The 25,469-nt window shown below is 41.0% G+C and overlaps 1 protein-coding gene across 1 annotated transcript in view; it reads right to left on the minus strand.

The window, feature by feature from the left end:
• Nucleotides 1–25,469, minus strand: part of tnrc6c (trinucleotide repeat containing adaptor 6C) — a 623,926-nt gene that overhangs the window by 431,842 nt on the left and 166,615 nt on the right. The window lies entirely within an intron of this gene.

Genomic DNA, 25,469 nt, shown 5'->3' on the forward strand with positions numbered 1-25,469 from the left:
TCCAGTACAACAGAGGGCACTGCCCATCGCTGATATCAATTCAACTGCAAGTCCAATAGGCATTTGTCTGTAGGATGGGGGAAGACATCATTGTATTACTAATTCCAAGACATCATGCTCCATCCTTAAGTAAGCCTCCAATGTCAAAATCTGAATGTTCCTCTCTGCTATAAAAGGAACGGAACAATAAGAAAGTTCTGAAAATGCCCTACACATTGCATTTTGCTACTACTGTGGTTCTCTGGCTGCTTATTACAGCCCTTTTCAAGTGCATTTATTTCCTTTAAGTGGTCATCATAAATGCCTGCCAAATGTACCAACACAAAGGTGGGTGTGAAGTGGAGGAAAAAATTATTGTAGAGGGGAGAAAGGGGGTGCACTGGCTTGCTTGGCCTGTTCCCTGCCCAAATTCTTATTTCAATGTTAAGGTTATTAAAAGAATGAATACATTCCGGCACCAGTTCTTTGCACCCAAGCCTTTCACAGTTCCAAAAAAAAAAAGCACCTCTATTATTTGCAGGCCATTTGGTAGTGGTTGCCATGGAGATGAAAAGCAAAATAGCATGCAAATCAACACAAGCCCCAGCGTTCAATAACAACCTTAAAAGGGCAGCCGGATAAGACGACAGAAATCAGTTGAAATGCTTCAACCTGCTCTGCTAGCTGTGATTAGATCTAAAAGGGAAAGAAAAATACCCTAATGGATTATAGAACAGACGAAAGGAGTCTGCCGGCAATGGGGTGCAGCCTGCATGATTACTTGACACACAGACACACTCTCACTCTGGCCCCTGCCTCCACAGGAGAAAGATATAGCCATATGCACAAAGGTATCAAAATTGGCCAAATAATTCAGAGTCAAAATATACATTTTAAATTTCTCTTTATTCTCATCACTTCAAGCATGCAAAATGTTAATCATTACATTTTGGGAACTTCTATATTTTGTTTTTGTTCTTGTTTTGGGGGGAGCTTAAAATATGTCTTCTTTTTTTCTATAAAGAGAAGCACAATTGGGAAATTCATACACACCTAAGGCATGTGTCACCATGGCTAGATCTGGTATCTCAAGACCAGGTGCACAAGCTTTAAATGTCCAAAAGTACTCCTGCCTTGAGGTTCAAAACTGAGTCCAGGAGTGAGCTGATCTTCTTTTAGATTAACTAGGAGCACCTCTGTTCTTTCGGGATCAAGTTTCAATTTGTTTGCCCTCACCTTGTCCATTGCTGATGCCAAGCACCAGTTTGAAACCAAGATAGCCTGCTTGGATTTGGATGGAAAAGAGTAGTAGAGTGAAGTGTCATCTAGATATGGATGGCATCACATCCCAAACCTCCAAGCAACCTGTTTGATTCCAATAGCTGTTCCCTGAATACAGACCACTTCCCTCATCTGGAAAAACCATTGCTCCTTTATTGGGCAGAGAAGATGTTTGCTGTTAATACAACCAATATAATACATAGGCAGGAATGTGGTAAAACCAGGTAACAACTCTTGCTTCTGCTGGGCAGAATGATAGGCTTTCATCCTCATGTACCTTCAAATAACCTCCTTTGTTGTCACACCTTTGCCAGTGACCTCACCAGTGGAAGACCTGCTCCAACAAGAGTCCTGCTTGGGTAGATGTGCTGGATGTTGTTTTTTTCTTTCTTTCGTGTCAGGAGCAACTGGAGTTGCTTCTGGAGTGAGAGAATTGGCCATCTGCAAGGACGTTGCCCAGGGGACGCTCTGATGTTTTGATGTTTTACCATCCTTGTGAGAGGCTTCTCTCATGTCCCCTCATGGAGCTGGAGCTGATAGAGAGAGCTCATCCGCGCTCTCCCCAGGTGGGATTCAAACCTGGCAGCCTTCAGGTCAGCAACCCAACCTTCAAGTCACAAGGCTTTTATCCCCTAGGCCACCAGAAGCTCCTGTTGGATGGTGATCAGTCCCTACAAAGAGTCGAGTCCTACTAGTGAAGCAGAGCTTCAAGGCAGCAGCAACAAACAGCAATTTCTTCTTCTTTATAGATTTCAGATGGTCATTGTGGTCTTCAGGAGAGATCTGCCTTTATTAAGACTACACACAGGGTATAAGAGTTTGAATTTTCAAAAGCACTTAGTCTAGATGGAATAAAGTAAGAGGTTTGGAGAGGAAGCAATAACAAAATTAATTCAAATCTTGCATTTAATGTTGTAGTCCTAAACTTTGCATGTAGATGATAAATGGGAATTGTGTGAATTTTCAGATGTTGTTGGGTCAAAAATCTCACCTCGCTTTGCCATTAGCTGTGCTGCTATCTTGGGTTGCTGGGAATTGCAGCACTATACCATCTGGATGCCTTCTCCATCCCCATCTTTGATTTTGGAGTCAATATTTTGGAGTCTTTGATTCAAACTGGAGATTGGAGACTGAAATAAATTGTTTCTAGTCAGAGCTCATGTTACAGCTAAGATTCTAGGACAAAGTTTAAAGACCTGCTGTTACGCAGATGTTTCTATCCTGGTGAAACACATAGTTTGTTTGTTAGGCAGCATTTCTGGTTCAGTTTATTGCCCTTGCTTGTTAAAACTGGCCTCTGTGTAGATGTGTATGAAAAAAACAGCAACATTGTGAAGGTAATTTTTGAAATGTTAATATGTCTGTGCTAAATGGCAAATGTGTTATAGAAGCAATAACCAGACATAGGAGAAAGATGTGTCTTTTTCTGGAGATTTGATTCAGAAGAGGCAGTAATTCCTATTTGGATGTTGGTGACTATAACATTATTTGTAATGATTAATACATAACACTATGGTGGCATCTCAGGTATTATCTCATTCAAGGCCTAAATACACATAAGTTTGGAAACTAAACAGGATCAGCCCTAGTTAGTACTTGGATGGAAGACTGCCAACAAATCTCAAGTGCTGTAGGTTGTGTTTCAGAGGAAGGAACAGGCAAGACCACCTCTGAGTATTGCCTAAGGAAACCTAAGGAAATTAATTGGGTTGCCATAATTCAACAGGTGACACATACAAGTAATCCAAAAGAATTAAGTTTGGGTCAGGGGTGTTCTGAATGTTACAAGAGAATTAACTGGTGTAGAATTTCAAGCAAAGGAATAGTATAGACAGGCTGTTGTTGGCCACTATGAATTCGGTTGATTGAAGACATTTTTGACCATCTGTGGGTCTGTGTGAAAGCAGAAAAATGCAAGGAGCTGAAGAATTTGTTGTATCTAAAGAGATAATAATGCTGGCAGGAGACTCCCTGAACAAGAGCGACAAATACACAGAGTCGTCTTTGCTATCAGAAACAACCTGGTGAAGCTTCTGTTTGAAGCACTCATCAGCATTAAAAAATGACTCTTTTCCCTATGAATTAATCTCGCCAAAAACCAGCAGGCAAATATCATAAGTGCCTACACATCAACAGTAGATGCTGATGAAGACATAAGGAAAATTTCTGTTGTCAGCTGGGTACAATCCTGTCTGAGATACCTAAGGAAGACAAAATAATCCTCGTAGGTGATTTTAATGGAAGAGCTGGGTGAGATTTCAATCCGTGCCCAGGGACTATGTGGAAAGATGGGGTTGAAAACAGCAACCTGAATGGCATTTTACTTCTCACCAAGTGTGCAAAACACAGTCTTGTCGTCACCAATACACTCTTCCACCAGGAAAATAAGGGACTGCCTGTAATCATTTGGCTTGCCCAGTATCCTGATTTAACAACTCTTTCATCTAACACAGTGGTTCTCAACCTGTGGGTCCCCAGATGTTTTGGCCTTCAACTCCCAGAAATGCTAACAGCTGGTAAACTGGCTATAGTTTCTGGGAGTTGTAGGCCAAAACACCTGGGGACCCACGGGTTGAGAACCACTGATCTAACAAGACACTTTTCATGTGACTAAAAATCTCAGGGCCGCTGCTGGCTTCTACGGTATGTCAGGGATAGGGAAAATACATTCTCAATGTCCACCTAGTTTCATTTTGCGGGTAGGACTCAACTGTTGAATAAAGGCAAGACAGATTTACCACACACTTGTTATGGGATTCACTGGACACTTCAGTGTCTACTAAGCATACCAGTTAGATTTTGGGTAAGGTTGGGTATCCAGCTAGTGTGACGAAGAAGGCATTCTACCCATTTTAATTGCAGGAACTACTTTCAAAACCAGCTTTACAAAAATGACCTGCAACTCTCTCCTAGATATTGACTCTCAATTCCAGCTTTTTCCCCTCTGCGACAGAAATTTGCATAATCCTTTGCCCCCTACTCTTTTGGGTTGCAACTCCTGGAATTTCTCAGATAACCTAACCCTCCCAAACTATGTAGCACCGAGTTTCTAATCTTTGTATGGTGAATCTCTTCTCTTACATAAATAATTTGAATTCACTTGGCTTCACAGTAAACCATATCCAGAGTTTTTGTCTAGAAAACACATGATCCATATATACCTGCACTTCCTTTTATAAAATGAAGAAAAGGATAGAAAGTAGGTTTTCTTCAAAGGTTTGACAGAAATGTATTTGTAGGAAATGATGAACCCTGCCATGATAAACACACACACACATATTCCATTCAATGAACTAAAGGGGATGAATGCCATTCAAAGGTGTTCTAACCATGAGAAAGGATGACATATAGAATTTGTACAATTCATCTTAACTAGGTGTGATCCTTGCATTAACCCTCAGGCATAATCCTTGAATTATCCATTCAAAATCCTTAGCCCTTTGTTATAGGGAACCTTTGTTAGAACTGCATTAATCGTATCTGTCTCCTATACAAATTCTTCATAAGGTAGGATGTTTTGAAACATCACAATTATCTCATGCCAAAGCAGTCTTAAATCACCCAGTGTTGTTCCATTCATTTATTCTGTTCACAGGTTGTTCTGTTCGGTTGTCCCATTTTCCACATTACAGTCAGCAGTGTTCCCTACAAGTGCATCTTCAAAAGGGAGGAGGAAAAAGATGACCCAAATAATCACTGCATCGATATCAGAAAGATTTCTAGAGCATGCCATTAAACACTCAGTCTGTGAATACTTTGAAAGAAATGCCATAATTACTAAAAGTCAACAGGGATTTCTCAAAACCGAGTCCTGCCAGATCTATCTATCTATCTATCTATCTATCTATCTATCTATCTATCTATCTATCTCTATCAAAATGGTGTAAGGTCTGGAAACCACTCCCTTTTCCTGTTCTGTTCATGTGAGGGGAAGTCATAGGGAGGAGGGAACAAGCTTGTTTTCTGCGGCCCTGGAGACTACGACGTGGAACAATGGCTTCAAATTACAGGAAAGGAAATTCCACCTAAACATTAGGAATAATTTCCTCACTGTTGGAGCTGTTCAGCAGTGGAACTCTCTGCCCCAGACTGTGGTGGAGGCTCCTTCTTTGGAGGCTTTTAAGCAGAGGCTGAATGGCCATTTGTCGGGGGTGCTTTGAATGCGATTTTCCTGCTTCTTGGCAGGTGGTTGGACTGGATGGCCCATGAGGTCTTTTCCAACTCTAAGATTCTATGATGTCCTGTCTTTCTCCCAAAATCAAAGCTGGCTTACATAAAGAAATTTACATTGGCCAGCAAATGCCCTTTTATAGTCCTAAATAGGAATCCTGAATTAGGGAGTTGATACCAAAGGCAGCTGCCATATGATTCCTGGATAATATATCTGAATTAAGCAACATTTCCAAAAAAAACCCTCCTAATGTGAACTGCATAATGACATGAAGACTGAAACTGGACCACGTAGTTATAATTTGATAAAATGTCTATTCACATTTTCCAAGTTATCAATTAATCTGTGTTGTCAAAGGCTTTTGTGGCTGGAACCACTGGGTTGCTGTGAGTTTTCTGGGCTGTATGGCCATGTTCCAGAAGCATTCTCGGATAACATTTTGCCATAGATGTGGGCAAAATGTCAGGAGAGAATGTTTCTGAAACATGGCCATACAGCTCAGAAAACTCACAGCAACCCTATCAACTAATCCTCTGCCCATCTTTTAAAATATTATATAGCTTTGTTCTTCCAACCTTGATACATTGATTTACATAAATTGAAATTGTATTAATGAATTAATCATTCTAGAGTTGTCTTTTTCTGTGTGATGTGACCGTAATCCTGAGATCTTCTCAATACACTTCTCTAATTGTGTCTCACTAACTTGAATGCATTCAGATTATCCAAAAGATTTTTAGATTTTACGTAAGTCTTTGTAGTTCCTTGAATCAAATATACAAAGCCAAACTTGCATACTGTGGTGCCTTTTGAATAATAGTTGTCCCAATAAAAAGGTATTTTTTCAATGGCTTTTACGTTTCAAGCAATCTTTGACATTCTCCTTTGTCATCATTCTGTGTCTTCAGTTTTGTGTTATCATCACACACTGGTTTATCCTTTAACATGGAAGCAAAGCAGGTATAGAACAGCTTCCCTTCCTTTTAACCTATCCTTTCCTTTCCAGGTTGGGCAAAGGATCCAATATATCTTTTGCCATGTTTTTGCTACTCACACAAAAGCACATAGAAACCTTTCATGTTCTTCTTTGACATGTTTCCTGTTCCAAACTCATTTTGTGCCCCTGCTTTTATTACGTTTGCCTTGACACACTTCTGCTATGCCAGTGCATTCATTTTTAATAATAGGGATGGGAATTTATTCTGGAGTTTCTATTCCATCTCTGCTTTGATCTGTCTTCTTTTAAATTGTTAAATTGTTTAATACATTGGTAGACTTTTAAAATAATTTTATTGCTAACATTGTTTTAAGTTGGTCAAGTTGATTTTATTTGATGCCACCCTGAGCTCTTTAAATAAAGGGCTGGATATAAATATTTAAATAATATTTAAATTAATAGGTAATTTTACCCAGTTTAGCTTCTACTGAATGTTGATTTGACTTGCTGAATTTTCAGTCATTCAGTGTGTGTGTGTGTGTGTGTGTGTGTGTGCGCACGCGCATATGGAGTTTCAATTCACATTTCTATTCTGCCTTGGTCAGACCACACCTGGAATACTGTGTCCAATTCTGGGCACCGCAACTGAAGGGAGATGTTAACAAGCTGGAATATATCCAGAGAAAGGTAACTAAAATGATCAAGGGTCTGGAGAAAAAGCCCTATGAGGAGCGGCTTAAAGAGCTGGGCATGTTTAACCTGCAGAAGAAAAGGCTGAGAGGAGACATGATGGCCATGTATAAATATGTGAGGCGAAGTCATAGGGAAGAGGGAGCAAGCTTGTTTTCTGCTGCCCTGGAGACTAGGACGTGGAACAATGGCTTCAAACTACAGGAAAGAAAGGAGATTCCATTTGAACATGAGGAAGAACTTCCTCACTGTGAGGGCTGTTTAGCAGTGGAACTCTCTGCTCCGGAGTGTGGTGGAAGCTCCTTCTTTGGAGGCCTTTAAGAAGAGGCTGGATGGCCATCTATCAGGATTGTTTTGAATGCAGTTTTCATGCTTCTTGGCAGGGTGTTGGACTGAATGGCCCACGAGGTCTCTTCCAACTCTATAATTCTCTGAATCTATGACGGGGACCCCATTAATTACAAAGGGTTTTCTTTAGTAAGGTGTCAAGTGTCAGACGCCAATTAGCGAACAAAAATAGAGTTTATTCAGCAGATAAGCCAAAAGGTAATGTTAACACAGAAAAAACCTTGAAACACTTCACTATCAGTGCTTCAAGAGCAGTTCAAACAAAAATATAATTCAGCAACACAAGCAGGTAAAAACAAAGCTAAACAAACTTAGTGCAAACTGCACTTTCTGAGTCCAAGCCCTGCCAGCCGGCTCTGTAGTTTTCAAAGGAACAGTTCCCAAAAGAAAACACCAAATTGGTCAGGAAACAAACAAACAAACTAAGAATGCAGTAGACTGCTTCCACAATGTGGATAAAGCCGAAGGCTCCAAAAGGATGGTGAAAAGACGTCGTCCGGGATTCCAAGGTCAGGTCAGGAGATAACAGCGGTGTCCAAAGAGCAAGCCAGGAGTCAAAAGCCGATAGTAGTCATCAATCACAGGGCAAAGGCAGTAGCAAGGTCAAATTCCGATCCAAGGTCTGAAGAGGGTGCAGTCATCCAAAACAGGTCCACGATAAGACACAGCGAGAGCCAAGCTAGGTGATAACAGCAGATTCAAATCATAGTCCAAGTCCAGTCTTCATGGAAACACAGAGATCCCAATGGCGCCTCAGCAACACCTTGCCACACGCAAAGTGCAGTGGCCAAACATTCCCATTTTATTCCCCTTCCTCCTGGGTGACCAAACACTCACACCCAAACACCAGGTGTCCCAAATCTACTCAGAGTCTGAGCTCCACACAGCTAGCGCTCGTGGATCTGGAGTACCTAGCAATTCGTCGGAGTCCCAATCATCCTGCCCACACTTAGCCCCATGAACACTTAAAGAACCATCCTCCCTTCTCCAAGCATCCCAATTGGGATCAGCTCCTGCAGAAACCCCAGGTTCAGAAGTATCCATAGACCCCAAATCCCCAGACATCTCCGGTGGCTGTGCCCATTCAGTGCCCGCTTCCCCAGCCACCACCTGTTCCTCAGCATCCATCTCCCCATCTGAATCTTCCTCAGAAGATCCCCCATATAGCTCTCTAAGTCGCTTCCTGCGCAACTCCTCCAGTGAACCCTCATCACGAGGGTTTTTTCCTCCTCTTCGAATTCCATCCCCATCAACCATAATCCCCGAAGGCGCAGTCACAACATAAGGATTACTCAGTGATGGGTTTTTTTTTTTACAGTTTCTTCCTCTGAAATATAAACTACAGTATCTGGTATTCATTGGCAGTTTCCCATCCAAGTACTCACCGGAAAAGATTCTGCTTAGCTTCCATGATCAGATGGGATGGGTATTCAGGCATTAAAAGGCATCATAATCTATATATATAAAAGGGTAATGAAATTTCGGCCTAGGACAAAACAACAAAACTACACATCCCAGAAACACTAAACTTGGCAGCACAACCCCTCATCCATGCCTCTACGTTCATACAACAAAAAGAAAAGAAAAATGAAGTCCTAATTGGAGGGAGAGGAATAATTGTTTTTATCCAATTGCTGCCAGTTAGAAGGCTAAGCTCCGCCCACTTGGTCTCCTAGCAACCCACTCAGCCCAGGGGACAGGCAGAGTTAGGTCTCACTTAGGCCTCTTCCACACTGCCTATAAAATACAGATTATCTGATTTTAACTGGATTATATGGCAGTGTAGATTCAAGGCCCTTCCACACAGCTACATAGCCCATTTATAATGGACTTAATGTCAGGGGAAGACCTTTACCCTTTACCTTAACTACCACCAATTCCTCAATACTTTATTTCCCATACCATCATGCTTCGCCACAGCAACGTGTGGCCGGGCACAGCTAGTTCATTATATAATTTGTGAAAACTAGTATGTTTAAGAGTTGGACCAGGATTAGAACTGGAATCCTCACTCAACCTTGAAGACCTACTGGTGAGCAAATCACACACTCTTTCAGATTCAAAGAAGGGCAATGACAAACACATCTAGCCAAATACATCTAGCCAAGATAACCCCATGATAGGCTTGCCTTAAGTTAGAAACAACTTAAAAACATGCAACATCACCAACAATAAAAAAATATTCTGTGGTAATTTGTGATTATTATAAGTTTAACTGTTTAACTAACTGTGACATTTTATCAGCTAAAAATCAGGAATAAATATAACATAAACACTTCTGTTCCAAATGCCCACTAAGATTCCTATATCCCTTAAACATAGCCTTTAAAGCAATGGTTCTCAACCTGAAGGTCCCCAAGTGTTTTGGCCTACAACTCCCAGAAATCCTAGCCAGTTTACCAGCTGTTACGATTTCTGGGAGTTGAAGGCCAAAACATCTGGGGACCCACAGGTTGAGAACCACTGCTTTAAAGGAACATTAAAATAATTGTATTCTTTTGACTCACCACTGACTTAAACCCCTTTCTTTGGATGTCTGTTGCAAGTTATTACAGGAGACTGGATACTTAACCTAATGACCTGGAGCTTATGGTAGCTTCTTATTTCCTCATAACTGTACCTATTGTTAAGGCTGCTGATGAACCATTGCTTTGTTAAGTAACCATAGAATAATGTATGTTTCCTGAGTATGACCTGAGGATTTAGAATTACAGCAGGCCCTCCACTTTTACAGGGGTTTAGGGTACAGGACCCCCCATAAAAGCAGAAAAAATATAAATGATAAGCCCAATACTTTTTTTTTAACTTGAGGGAACCCCTCTCTATAAATTTTTAGGTCCACAGAGTGAATCCAGGTTCCACAAATGCCATGAGATACTAGGGAGAATGCATTAATAAAATCTTAATCAAATCCACAAAAATTAACCCACAAACGTGGAGCATCATAGTTGGCAAATTATACATTTGAATGAGATTCTATCCACCAGAATTATGTTATTCTTGTGTGTGACTTGAATAAGATTGAATTACTCCTTCTCTTCTTGGCACAGCAGGATCAAATGTCCACCTGTTATCTTAGTGGGATTAAAAGAAAGAACAATACTAGAGTCTTTAAGGGAACTGAGAAGAAAAAATGAAATAATATTGTTTGAAGTAATAATAGTGTTGGAAGGAACTGGGGTGAAAGAGGTTAATTGTAAATCTGATTTAGGAATACTATAGATCAAAGTATAAGCAGCCAACATTACCTCAGGTCATGAATTGCTAAAGAAACTCAGAAAATATTTTTGAATGATTCATTGTTAAAAATGCTGCAGAAGAACATCTTTATTTTATGGTTTCTGTTTAGTCATAAGACAATATAATCTTTAAACTGATGAGCCTAGAAAAGAGGCCAAGGCAGTTGAGGGAAAGGTGAAGACATCTCGATTTTCCTGACTTCTTAAGCAGATTTTCTCAGTAATTGTATGATTATGAAATTAAGATGGACTTGCTTAACATGAGTTTTTTTGGGGTGTGGTGTGGATTGTACTAGTTATTTCCAAAAAACCGTTATCTAAGGTAAAATTGAAATAGCATTTTAAAATTTGTGTTTATTTCACTGCACTCTAACCACAGTGAATGTGCAGGACTGATTGCACCTGCTCCCCGGATTTGAACTGCCAACCTTTCGGTCAGCAAGTTCAGCAGCTCAGCGGTTTAACCCGTTGCACCACCTGGGGCTCAAACAGTGCAATGCATCCACTATTTGTGGTATGTAAACATAAGTATAAGATTGCTGCACAATTAATAGCATTTACTCTGCACGGAAACATTCTCATGTTCAATCCCTGCCATATTCAAGTAGGAGATGTCAACCAGGGTCAACAATAGACATCCTGTATGATAAGCTAGAACCTATTCCTTCCTTCCTTCTCCCAGCTTGAATACCCTTCAAAATTGCTAAATGCATTCCAACTATTTAGTCTTTTTCAGCATCAAATAGTAAGTTTGATACTTACAATACAAATAGTAAGTTTGATTACTCTAGAGTGAATTATTATTTCTGTTTGTTTTGGCCCACTTGCACTGATGGCCAGCTCATCTCGATTTTGGCACCTAAGTGTCTTTCCAAGAACTCACATTTCCCCTCAGTCAGGACAGCTTGGGACAAATGGCAGCTGATGGGTTCAACATGTCCAGGTTTTAGTGGTGTTGAATTCTAACTTCAAAATAAGTTCAGCACCATGGATAATCTATTTAAAGTTCAATCTAAAACTGAGAGCAGATTCACCACTGTATGGACATGGAAGACACTAGCTCCTAGTAGCACAGGAAGGCAGCAGGCATTTTTATCATCATCACCATCATCATCATAATCATGGTTCAGCTCCACCAAGTAATGACAGAGCTTGTGTGCGAATGAGAGGAACAACAACAGTAATTGATTACAGATATACTTGTGTATGTGTTGATCACATGTTTAAGCTAAGGAAGGTATTGAAATCTTCTTTTAGATTGTCCTAGAGTGGACTAAACTCTCAATTTCACAGACCTTCTCAGAGATGCTTTTTTTTAAAAGTAAGTGTTACAGTATTGTGCTTACATTGACCCATGAATACAGTGACTAAGGCTTTTTGGATCATTTTTGACCATAATTTCTAGACTTATACATAAGTATATACAGTTCCTACTTTTGTTCTAGAGTTGAGGTGACTGGGTCCAGAATGAGTGGTCATTAGGCAGTACCAGTTACTAGGAAAAATGGAGAAGTGGCTTCTGATTGCTATTTGGCATGGGCTCAAGTAGGGGACCCAAACTACCAACTATTGATATAGACTTAACATGGGCAAACTTCAGCCCTCCAGGTTTTTTGGACTTCAACTCCCACAATTCCTAACAGCTTACCAGCTGTTAGAAATTGTGGAAGTTGAAGTCCAAAAAACCTGGAGGGCCGGAGTTTGCCCATTCCTGATATAGACTCTGTTTTCATGAGATGAGGAAAATCTACAGAAAATATTTACTTGTGGTGATGAAAGAAAGAAAAAACATCCCTTTTCTTTTATTAGATGTTACTGCTGCTATAACTGGACATTTAAAAAGAATAGCCTCTAATATATGTGTATGTCCCAGATTTCAAAGAGCACCTTTATTCTGTGGGCATGAAAGCAAACTCAAAACTGTGTACTAAAGATGGATAGGTTCGCCCTATCAATTGCTGCCTTGTATTAAGGCAGCAAATTGCTTATAATGACATCAAGCAAACACCTTGTTGAAAGGTGGAAACATATTCTTAGATGTGTTCACTGTGCATTTGATTATTTGAAGTGTCTGACTTCTCTGTCGGGCCACATATTTTAGATGTACATATGAGATTACAACTTCATTCATCACAGGGCTGTTCCTACAGAGGAAGAATTTCCTTCTCATCAATCTGATTTTTAAACAAGGGTCTATTTTCCCCCACAGTGTTAGTTGCGGCAAGAACCTTCCACTTGTCACCACGGCTGCATTATTGAAGGAGTTAATTGGGTAACATCTCGCTCACCTACCCAGAGTTTGAACCCCGCGCTGAAGCTCAGCTGTAGCTCAGCTGTAGCTCACACACCCTCCTAATTACATTTATTCACAGAAATCAAAAGGAGAGGGATGCAGTTGAGTAAAGGTCACATTAATAATACAGACTGAAAGAAAGCCTGTGGATATGTATTTTTCATTAAAGCCACATTTGACTGAAGGGGCAATTCTTTTAGGACTGGCAGTATTTCTCAAAGATGCTCCAGATATGGGGTGGGGGTGAGTGGGGAGAAGGATCCTTGTTATTCTCTTGTCATTGTTTGTTGCCTGCTCCAAATCTGAAGAAATAAAAAGGAAAGTTAATCATGTTGCTCACAGCCAGAACTGCCAGAGATCACAGACTTCAAACCAGGGGTCTTGGCACTCTCTGCTAGATTGAGAAAGAGAACAACCACTCGGCAGTCTGTTTACATTCAGGGGCTCTTGCGTGGAACGAAGTAGCAAACGTATAATCACCAAGGCACATATATAAACTATTTTACAGCATTATATAAACTATTTCACAGCATTATAGCAAACATAGCATTCATGTTTATATATTGCCAAAATAAAGGAGTTCATAAACTGAGGTTAAAACTCAGTATTCAGTGTTGTCTTGAAGCTTGGTAGAAAAAGCATCTCAATTGATGATCTTTATAAATGAGGGTTGTACCCTTTAAACAAATTATCAAAGTCCCAAGCAAGAAAGAGTCTTCAGAATGTACATTCAAAGAAAGCAACAGCAAAAAACAACAAGGGTTCCCGGGGTATTCTATGTCCTTGTTTCAGGATGGGTGTCCCTTCTTCAGGTTTAGTTGCTTCTTGTATAGTCTTCTGAAGATTATTACAAACTGTATTATAAGGAGACAATATAATAGATTTGCTGTTACCAGCACCCAGTAGCATAGGATTATAGAGTATCTAAGGTGCTGCTTTCCTTTATAGAAGGTGTACAGAAATCACATGTACTTCCAACACTGACTCAAATGTACTGTGTGTGTGTGTGTGTGTATGTGTATATATATGTGTGTGTGTGTGTGTGTATAAATATATATATATAATTATACATACACACACACACACATAAAATCATAGAGTTGGAAGAGACCTCACAGGCCATCCAGTCCAAGCCCCTGCCAAGAAGCAGGAAAATCACATTAAAAGCACCCCTGACAGATGGCCATCCAGCCTCTGCTTAAAAGCCTCCAAAGAAGGAGCCTCCACCACAGTCCGGGGCAGAGAGAGAGTTCCACTGCCGAACAGCTCTCACAGTCAGGAAGTTCTTCCTTATGTTCAGGTGGAATCTCCTTTCCTGTAGCTTAAAGCCATTGTTCCGCCTCCTAGTCTCCAGGGCAGCAGAAAACAAGCTTGCTCCCTCCTCCCAATGACTTCCCCTCACGTATTTATACATGGCTATCATGTCTCCTCGCAGTCTTCTTTTCTGCAGGCTAAACATGCCCAGCTCTTTAAGCCACTCCTCATAGGGCTTGTTCTATCTCTCTCTGTGTATATATATAGTGTGTGTGTGTCTACATACCTGAAATTTGCATTTCCCACCTCTCAAACTGGATGCCCAGCTGCTTACAAATACTCACAAAACATATAATTGTTCTCTGAATGTTAGCCTTCCTGTAGCCAAAACAGCACCATCCACACAAGAGCAGAGATGCATAAAACCAGGGGGAGGGAGAATAGAACTAAATATCCTACAAGAGACCCACACTTGGTTGTAATACCAACTGTTATTATTCAACTGGCAAATTTATTTATTTGATATCCCACTTTTCCCCTGGCATGGGACCCAAAGTGGCTTAAAAAAGCCTAAGATGTTCTATTAAAGTACTACAATTTAGAACAGGGTAAAAGCATTAAAAAAGCAAGGACAAAAGTGCAGAGCAAACCTCATTCAGAGAACTTTCTGCACAAGTACTCCCTCTTGCCCCTCCTCCAATGATCAGACAAAATTAAGACTTCTCTGTAGCTGAGCCCACTCAAGTATTATTATAAGTGTACTGAATGATAATTACTTTGCTTTGATGATACTCAGATTGTTAGCAGCGTTAGTTGGACAACTATTTTTCTAATGCAACATATAATATTCTCTTTGTCTTGTAAAAAGATAACTGAAAGTTGTCAAAACTAATATTGATCTGAGTGTCAATGCTGAGCTCCCCATACCTTTTGGGATGCAGTTGACATACTAGTCTTAGCTGGGCACTAAAACTGGACATCCAGGAGCAGGGCTGAATGCAGGACTACTCCCAAATTGCAAATTTGCATCTTCTGAGGAAGTTGGACCCCTATGCCCTGATCTTCCTTTAAATGACCATGAAGAAATCCCCAATCACAAAAGAGACAAAGGAAATCATGGCGTCGGTTTAAAAGGGTTTCCTCTGTTTCTACGTGTAATCTAGTAGGAGAAACATTGTTCTTCTGGAGTTATATGAATAGACACATATTCACAATTTTTTTGAATTGATGAAAACATTTTTTTTTTGCCTTGGATGAAAACCAATTGAGGATTTTTTGGTACACTGGGAAGGACGGGAGAGATTGGGGGCTTCAACCCATTCTTCCAAGTACTGTATCACAAGTCAATTATCTTCTTTGCAAAATAATTTAGAATCTGCCTTGTTTTAGACGCAAACACACACACATATATAGGCACTAAGGAAGAAGTTTTAAAAATCTGTCTGAGTAATATGAATGCATGAAGCCTCTGATGGCTCAGTGTGTTAAAGCGCTGAGCTGCTGAACTTGCAGACCGAAAGGTCCCAGGTTCAAACCTGGGGAGCGGAGTGAGTGCCCGCTGTTAGCTCCAGCTTCTGCCAACCTAGCAGTTCGAAAACATGCAAATGTGAGTAGATCAATAGGTACCGCTCAGGCGGGGAGGTAACGGCGTTCCGGCTGGCCACATGACCTTGGAGGTGTCTACGGACAATGCCGGCTCTTTGGCTTAGAAATGGGATGAGCACCAACCTCCAGAGTCGGACACAACTGGACTTAACGTCAGGGGAAACCTTTACCTTTACCTTAATATGAATGCATGGCAGCCATTAGCAGGGATGGGGATGGTCAACACTCCCTTTCCCTCTTCCCAATTCTCTTGTATTTGTCCTGTTCCTGCAGTAGGCTCACCATTACTTGAGTGGTAGATGTTTGCACAGTGCATAGGCAATGCACTTTGATACCACTCTCTTTTTTCAATTTTTTTGGAGGTGGGATGTTTATTAAGTAATTTGTCTTTGCCCTTGATCTTTTGTAAGCATCTCTTGCCACTGCCCCCAGGCCTTCCTGAAAGCTGGTCAACACTGAATTAGTCGAGAGGTGACTGGCAGCAGCAGATGACACCGCAAGCTGCCATCAGCTACTTAACCCGCAGACTAATACACAAAGTCATTTCTGGTGCACAGCTGTCTGAACAATACATTTGCCAATTAAGTTAATACAATTAAATCCCTTGTATCCAACAGAAAGGGCAGTGCAAATCCAGGTGAAAGGAAGGAGGGAATCTTAACTGTTCTCTGATGCATCACTCACCCGAAGAACAAAGGCACGGAAAGAACATTATAAAAACAGCGAAATCCACTGTTAATTAATGTTGAGGTATCAGGAGGCTTATTTATAGCTCTCTCTATGGCACCAAGAGAGGATGAATTATAAGTCAGCCAACAGGGAACTTGGGACTACAGGCAGAAACAGATTCAGTGCTTCTCTGTTTTAAAAGCACACAGGAATTTTACATTGGATGCAGTATAATCTCCTTTTCTTTATTTTAGCTAGTATAAGATCACACTAAAGCCCTTGTTCCCATGCTAAGCTTTCTTTTATTTATATTCCCATCATCACAGGTAGACAAGTAGTTGCAAAGCTGATTTGAGGAGGATGTCATTCATCAATAAATAATAAATAACAAAGAAGTGGACATATGCAGCCTGAAGCAGTATAAGCACACTTCCGTGAGTCACAGCATTCTTCATTAGACAAAGAATTGTGCCTGACATTGTTATCTTGTGCTCCAGTCTTGAAAATCTTCTTACATGAACCTCAGTTGGTGCTCTAAAAAAAGGTTGTATGCATCCAAGTTGTTTCTGACTTATGGCCACCCTAAGGTGAATGTATCATGGGATTTTGTTGACAACCTTCTCATCCTGTCAGCACTCCGACCAAAGAGCTTCTAAAACAGTGGAGTTTGGAGCAGTGAAATTTTTTGGTACATTGGGAAGGAAGGAGGTGGGAGATTTGCAGTACTCTCCTGATTAAGAAGGAATTTAAGAACAGGTGGCTGGAGACACCCCTTGCAGTCCTACCACAAGTGCTTATTCCAGGGCAGACAGTCACTGGGAACATACGGCAGTTGCGTCTTCCCAGTGTTTTGATCTTCAGTGCCTCAGAAACACCCCCGCTGGGGAAATGCCAGGCTGCGAAGGTGGGTTTGGGAAAATATATTTGGTCATTCATGACTGCAAGTGTGAATCCCCAGGTGTTTGGCTATCTTACATTCTACTTATAATATTGTAACTGCTGAACAGGATGCCAGGGACCTTTCCAGGCCTGCCCAGACATGCTAGGCATTAAGCCTGAACCCTTTGAAATACAAACAGACACATGGGTTCTGGTTCAAGCTTAAAATGTACTCCACCAGTTGCCTCTCTCTCCCCCCCCTTGTTCAGAAATGAGTTGCAAATTCAACAGCAAAGTAATGAATTCTTGTAACACTGGGCATCTATCCAGTGTTCTTCTGTTTTATTTTCAAACAGTGCAGTGATGTGAAAAAAGGGAAAGAGCTAATATTAAAATGAATTCTGATTCATAAGGTTGCCAATTTTTATTTTTTCAAAAAGTCTCTTTCAGAATCATGTGAAAAGCTTTATTTAAATTTGGACGTACAAGCAAGAAATAAAGAGACAGAAGGAATGGTTGTCGAAGGCTTTCATGGCTGGAATCACTGGGTTGCTATGAGTTTTCCAGACTGTATGGCCGTATTCCAGAAGCATTCTCTACTGATGTTTTGCTCCCATCTATGGCAGGCATCCTCAGAGGTTGTGAAGTCTGTTGGGAGCTAGGCAAGTGGGGTTTATATATCTGTGAAAGGTCCAGGATGGGAGAACGAACTCTTGTCTGTTGGATGCAAGTGTGAATGCTTTAATTAATCACTTTGATTAGCATTTAATGGCTTTGCCAGCTTCAAGGCTTGGCTGATTCCTGCCTGAGGGAATCCTTTGTTCAGAGGTGTTAGCTGCCCCTAATTGTTTCATGTCTGAATTTCCCCTGTTTTCAGAGTGTTGTTCTTTATTTACTGTTCTGTTTTTAGAGTTTTTTTAATACTGGCATCCAGATTTGTTCATTTTCATGGCTTCCTCCTTTCTGTCGAAATTGTCCACATGCTTGTGGATTTTAATGGCTTCTGTGTGTAGTCTGACATGGTAGACATAACACACTTACCTCCAACAGATAAGAGTTCTTTCTTCCACCCTGGACCTTCCACAGGTATATAAGCCTCCCTTAGTTCCCAATATATCTCACAACCTCTGAGGATGCCTGCCATATATGTGGGTGAAACGTCAGGAGAGAATGCTTCTGGAACATGGTCCTACAGCCTGGAAAACTCACAACAATCCAGACAGAAGGAATGCAATTAAATTAAGATCACATTTTATGAATTATAGTTTAAGCCTGCAATATGTTCTGCCCAAAGTCTAGATCTTCTTATCATCCATAAAGGGGTTAAGTCTCCAAGATCATGATGCTAAGTGGTGTATTTGCAACCTCTCACTAGCCAGTCATCTTTACAGAGACACTTTTTTGTATTCAGTTCAATCTCTGAAATTTGTTTTTGTTTAATTTTTGGAGAAAAATCAAACAATTTTCCGTGTAGAAAATATGTATTATGTTGTGCAAAATTCGCCCTTTTATTTTTAGCTTTCCTACACAAGAGACCTCTTCCAGAAAATCAGAAATATTGGAGGCAAATTTCAGGCAAAAATGGGCATGATCAAAAACAAAGATGGCAGGGACCTAAGAGAAGCTGAAGAGATCAAGAAAAGGTGGCGAGAATATACGGAAGATCTATATAGGAAGGATAATAATATAGAGGATAACTTTGATGGTGTGGTGAGTGAATTAGAACCAGACATCCTGAGGAGTGAGGTTGAATGGGCCTTAAGAAGCATTGCCAATAACAAGGCATCAGGAGACGATGAGATCCCAGCTGAGTTGTTTAAAATCTTGGAAGGTGATGCTGTCAAGGTGATGCATGCCATATGCCAGCAAATATGGAAAACACAAGATTGGCTATAAAATTGGAAAAATCAATTTATATCCCCATACCAAAAAGGGAAACACTAAAGAATGCTCAAACTTCCGTACAGTTGCACTTATTTCCCATGCCAGAAAGGTAATGCTCAAGATCCTGCAAGGCAGACTCCAGCAATACATGGAGCGAGAGTTGCCAGATGTCCAATCTGGGTTTGGAAAAGGCAGAGGAACAAGAGACCAAATTGCCAATATCCCCTGGATAATGGAGGAAGCCAGGGAGTTTCAGAAAAACATCTACTTCTGTTTTATTGACTATTCTAAAGCCTTTGACTATGTGGATCATAATAAACTGTGGCATGTTCTTGGTGGTATGGAGATACCAAGTCACCTTGTCTGTCTTCTGAGAAAATCTGTATAAAGACCAAATAGCCACAGTAAGAACAGACCATGGAACAACAGACAGGTTCAAGATTGGGAAAAGAATATGGCAGGGCTTCATACTTTCACCCTACCTATTCAACTTGTACGCAGAACACATCATGCGACGTGCGGGGCTTGACAATTCCAAGGCCAGAGTTAAAATTGCTGGAAGAAACATTAACAACCTTAGGTATGCAGATGATACCACTCTGATGGCTGAAAGTGAGGAAGAACTGAGGAGCCTTATCACCAAGATGAAAGAAGAAAGTGCAAAAGTTGGGTTGTAGTTAAACATGAAGAAAACCAAGATCATGGCAACTACACCTATTGATAACTGGCAAATAGAGGGAGCAAACGTGGAGGCAGTGACAGAATTTATATTTCTAGAAGATCACTGCAGATGCAGACTGCAGCCAGGAAATTAGAAGATGTTTTCTTCTTGGGAGGAGAGCAAAATAGTGAAGAGCAGAGACATCACACTGGCAACAAAAGTCCGCATAGTGAAAGCAATGGTATTCCCCATAGTAGCCTATGGATGCGAGAGCTGGACCATAAGGAAGGCTGAGCGAAGGAAGATAGACGCTTTTGAACTCTGGTGCTGGAGGAAAATCCTGAGAGTGCCTTGGACTGCAAGAAGATCCAACCAGTCCATCCTCCAGGAAATAATGCCCGGCTGCTCACTGGAGGGAAGGATTCTAGAGGCAAAGCTGAAGTATTTTGGCCACATCATCAGGAGACAGGAAAGCTTGGAAAAGAGCATGATGCTGGGGAAAATGGATGGAAAAAGGAAGAGAGGCTGACCAAGGGCGAGATGGATAGACATTATCCTTGAAGTGACTGGCCTGACCTTGAAGGAACTGGGGGCGGCGATGGCCGACAGGGAGCTCTGGCGTGGACTGGTCCATGAGGTCAAGAAGAGTCGGAAACGACTATGTGACTGAGACACACACACACACACACACAAAAGCTGTTTCCTATGCAAAAATTCCAGAAAATGAATTTTGTACATCGTAGGTCTCAAACTGAACAGTTTTTGAAAGCTGCACTGGGAAGCTGGCTAGAAGCTTGCTAAAATTGCTCATTGCTTCTCTCAAAATCAAAATAAGTTAAACACCAAATTCCTAGACGAGAGGAAAAAAATATCCATGCTGGCAAAACTACCTTGTTGAATTACTGATAGTTGTTATCAGAATAAAAAACACCTAATATGCAAACCTATTAGTGGGTTCCACTGATTCAAAAAGTGACAATGTTGAGATCTACTTTCTGGATATGCTTTATTTTGGTACAACCTACATAGTGAAATATGAAGGAGTAGCACATTTTCATTAATTTTTTCTAACCAGCCAGCCAGTCTTTACTCAGTGTCTGCAAGGAGAGAAGATCATAGAGGTGAGCCCTCAAGGGGAGAAATAGGAACGAGGAAATGGCTGAATTCCGGGATAAATTGAATCGGAAAACATTCAAGACTTCATTCCTTTTTGTCTTGAGATTTTGTCAAGAATGGAAATGAGAGGAGGAGTGCTGAAAGACTGAATCTCTTGGTTGAAATATTTGGTATTTAAAGATGAATAGTTAGATGTGATTATGACGTTTTCAGGACCTCCTGGTGTAAGTAGATTTTTCTGCCTTTTGTTATAATTCTCCATGAATCTCAGAGAAGTAGTTTGCTGTTTTTCTATAATTTATAGTGCTTTACAAAAGCCACTTCTTACAGTGAGGAGGTGGTTGTGTTCTGAGGAGAAAGGTTTGTGTAAATGTGCTAACATTTACCAAGATAATCAACAAGGAAACTCAAATTCTAGCAGTCATAGCTCATTTCAACAGCTGTGGGAATGCAAAATCTTTCCCCTCAAAAACTAACAGTTTTATGACACCTTACAAGGAAGATACTGAAGTCTTAAGGGCTCTTCCAAAGCAGGGGAATAGTTCTACCTTGGGTATTTTCTCCCCCCCCCCCTTTAAGACATTTATATATATCCCTCAACCAATAAAGGCTCTGAAGTGGTGCACAGTGGATAAAACAATATACAGATCATATTTTCTAAAAATTAAAAATACCATATAAAAGTAACTTCAAACCAAAACAGCCTGAGTGATTTCAGTGACGCCCCCAGATGGCGTAGTGGACTAAGTGACTTGAAGGTTGGGTTGCTGACCTGAAAGCTGCCAGGTTCGAATCCCACCTGGGGAGAGTGCGGTTGAGCTCCCTCTATCAGCTCCAGCTCCATACGGGGACACGAGAGAAGCCTCCCACAAGGATGGAAAAACATCAAAACATCCGGGCGTCCCCTGGGCAACGTCCTTGCAGACGGCCAATTCTCTCACTCCAGAAGCAACTCCGGTTGCTCCTGACACGAAAAAAAAAATTCAGTGACCAAAAGGCCATGCAGAATTGCATTGTCTTGGGCTTGATTACCCAACTTGAATTTTAGAAAAGATGGATCCAGCTGATTTCCTTTGGCAGAGAGTTCCACTGTAAGGTTGCTGCTACAGGCTCTGCTATGGGTGTGAACCAGCGGTTCTCAACCTGGGGTCTCCAGATGTTTTTGGCCTACAACTCCCAGAAATCCCAGCCAGTTTTCCAGCTGTTAGAATTTCTGGGAGTTGATGCCAAAAACATCTGGAGACCCCAGGTTGAGAACCATTAGTGTGAACCAAGCTAAGCCTCACGAAGTGTTGCAATAAGTAGCAAAGGCTTCACTAAAAATCTTTAACTTCAGGCAGCCTCAGATTAGATCCAGGTGCTTTTGCCATCCTCTGAGACTAAAGTTGCATTTACACTGTAGAATTAATACCATTTGACACCACTTTAACTGCCATGGCTCAATGTGAAAATGTTTGTCTCTTGGACATTGCTGACATATTTAGGTCTTTCCTCTATCTTAAACATATCTGTCACCTAACATCAGACTTCTTTTATGTCAGGAATGAGGTTTGGTGTGGCTGTCCTGACATCTGCAGCTCCCACCAGCCACTACATTTGCCAGGGCTATGCTGGCATTCTTACAACATCTTGAAGGTCACACATTTCATATCCTTTTTATCTGCTTCTTGTCTCTTACTGCTGCTTGGTCATCACTTGGTCAGCCTCTCCCATTTCTTTTGTCAACTTAATCCAGACTAGTACCAGATAAGCATTTGAAATCAGACATGTATGGTATGGGCCTATACCAGTGGGTAATGTGAACGATATACAATATATACATAAATCCTATGTGCAATCCATTGTATATAGAAACATTTTTTTTCACATTATTCAGCAAGTTTTAGAGCCTCGAGGATGAGATTATATGTTTGTACTCTACTTGGCATGTGCATTTTTGAATATGTAATACAATTAAAAGCTGACAGCCAACTGGACTCTGAAGATCCAAGAGGGAAAAGGCAAAAGCAGAGCTTGTTGTTCAAGGTTTAAGGGTAGCTTGTTGACATTAGCTGTAGGGGAAAGGTTCCCCCTACTCTATTTTTTCCTGGTTAATGCAAAACATACCTAATGAAAACACTGCTGATGGCCAGTACAGCAGACTGAGGGGGAGGGAAAATTAAACAGGGAAAGATGTTCAATAAATAACCAAGGCAAAATACCTCATGCATAATAGAAAAAATGGGATTCGAGTCAAATTTCTCAAAGCTGCTAGGATGATGAAATGAAATGAATTAGATGGCGAGGAGGGAGGATTGAAAGTACAAGGCTTGCATCTGACAAAAGAAGGTCTGGGATTTATCAGGAGACAGGACTGATTTGTTACATGTGCGGTGCCAGGGACATCTGTCAGCTTGATCAGCTGCAATTAGTCACTCGGAGAGGATCCAAAGGAGGTCACCGCAAACAGCAGAGTCTCTACCTCACCAAAGTAAGGTGGGGCAGGGGAGAGCCACCCCGGTCCGTGCATTTCCCATTAAGCACAGCCTAGAGAGTTTGGTCCTCCGCATGATTGAATGATCTTGTGGAGTGATGGCCTTTGCGCAGCCTGTAGTTTGTCTTGTGGAATACCAATTACTGCCATCTCAGAAACTCTGGGAAGTACATGAGCTCTGGTCCTGCCACTGTGCACGATTTCAAAGAGATTGCAAGCGATAGTGAGGAAGAGATTAGGAAGAGAATTGCTGTTAAATCTTCTGTAGCTGAGATGGAGAAATATGAATGAATCGTTTTAGTGAGATTGCCCAGTGAGTCCGTTTTTCTCTTGCCTGTTTCAGGTCATATGGGTTAGGCTTTTTCAAAGTGAACTTGTCATCAAGGGTGTATCTAAAATATTCACCCATTTGATCATGCCATCTTTGGTCAAACTATTTAGCACAATAGTTATGCAAATGTTCTTCATTCAGGAATGTCTAATAAGGTTTAACCCTGCTAATTTCCTCCCAACTTGCTAACCTCTATTGGCATATTAATGAGACATTGTTAACTGTAAAGCTTCAAAACAAAGTATTTTGATTGATTGTGCCCTGAGTTCAGATTGGACTAAATCACTCCTTCCTCCTCACATCTGCCTCATTTAAAATTGGAGTAGGGGAAGCTTTGGAAAGAAAATTCAAGAACTGATTTCTCTTTCTCATTCAGCCATGCAATATCCCACATAGCTTATCACCAATAATTAATAAATACTAAACTTTCTTTATATATTGCTCTATCTCCTCGAGAGGACTCAGGGCAGTTTCCAACATGTATGCAAAAACAGTCAATTGTCAAAACAACATACAACAACTTGAAACACAGCAAACGTAATAAACACATCATAACAAGGCAAAATAATTCAGTTAAAACAGACATAGTTACAGTCAGAACATTTCACCGAGGCCACTTGCAATTAAAACCTGCTTAAGAGCTAAAGCCAGCATTTCTCTATGTGTGGCGGATGAACAACAGGGCATTTACGGATTTGATACTAACAGCCTATACAACGCAGTGGTTAGTCTATTGGACTAGGGACATTTATACTGGGCTATTTTGTTCATCCATCTGGAGAGGCAGCTACTCCACCAGGGCAGTGCAGATCATATCGCCTTTGTGTTGCTACCATCCAGCATTCCTAGCTGGCCATGGAGCTCTATGCAGGCTCTTGGCTGTTTCAGGCATCTCTGTTGAATCAGAAAGGAGCACCTGCATGACAAACATGGTTAATTCCCACTCTTTCCTGATTGTATAGACACTTCATTCTGACATCAGGAAGAAAGAGAGGATATTACTTGGTTGTGTGGTGCCTCTACCAATGTCAGAAGGGGCTGTTCATGTGATCAGAACGAGGGGGGGGGGGATTACAGAGATGGCCATAATGGCCAAGTGCTCACACAGAGCTCCATGCCCAGCTAGGAGTGGCAGCGGTGGCTACAATCTACCCCCTTTCCTGTACTAATGAGCACAAGGAAAGGGTGCCGGTGTCCTATCTAGATAGTGGCTTTGGCTAAATCAGACTTGACCCAGCTGCTCCGAAGCTGTGTGATGATTCCAGCAAGCTCTGGAGTAGCCCCTGATTGTGTTCATAGCTGGTTTAAATAAATAAACAAACAACCCAAAATATTTTTAGAAGTATCTGTGCAGCATGAAGACAGCCAGCCTAGTGTTCAAGGTGAGGCCAGGTTTTTTTTCCTAGTGTGTAGATAACCCCCAGGATTCTGAGGGACCAGGGTCCAATTCTCCAAGGAAAAGGGACCAATGTGTGCGTGAGACCTTGGGCAAATCACACCCTGTCAGCCTCAGGAGAAAACAATACCAAGTCTCCTCTGGTTAAATCTTGCCAGAATCAGGTTTTCCTAAACTAGAGTTGACTTGCAGTCACATAAAAACAATGATGTTCTGGGGCTTTGTGCTACGATTATTATTTAATTGTTTAATATTTCTATGGG

This window comes from Anolis carolinensis, chromosome 2 (genome assembly GCF_035594765.1).
Source record: "Anolis carolinensis isolate JA03-04 chromosome 2, rAnoCar3.1.pri, whole genome shotgun sequence".
NCBI classification, from domain to species: Eukaryota; Metazoa; Chordata; class Lepidosauria; order Squamata; family Dactyloidae; genus Anolis; species Anolis carolinensis.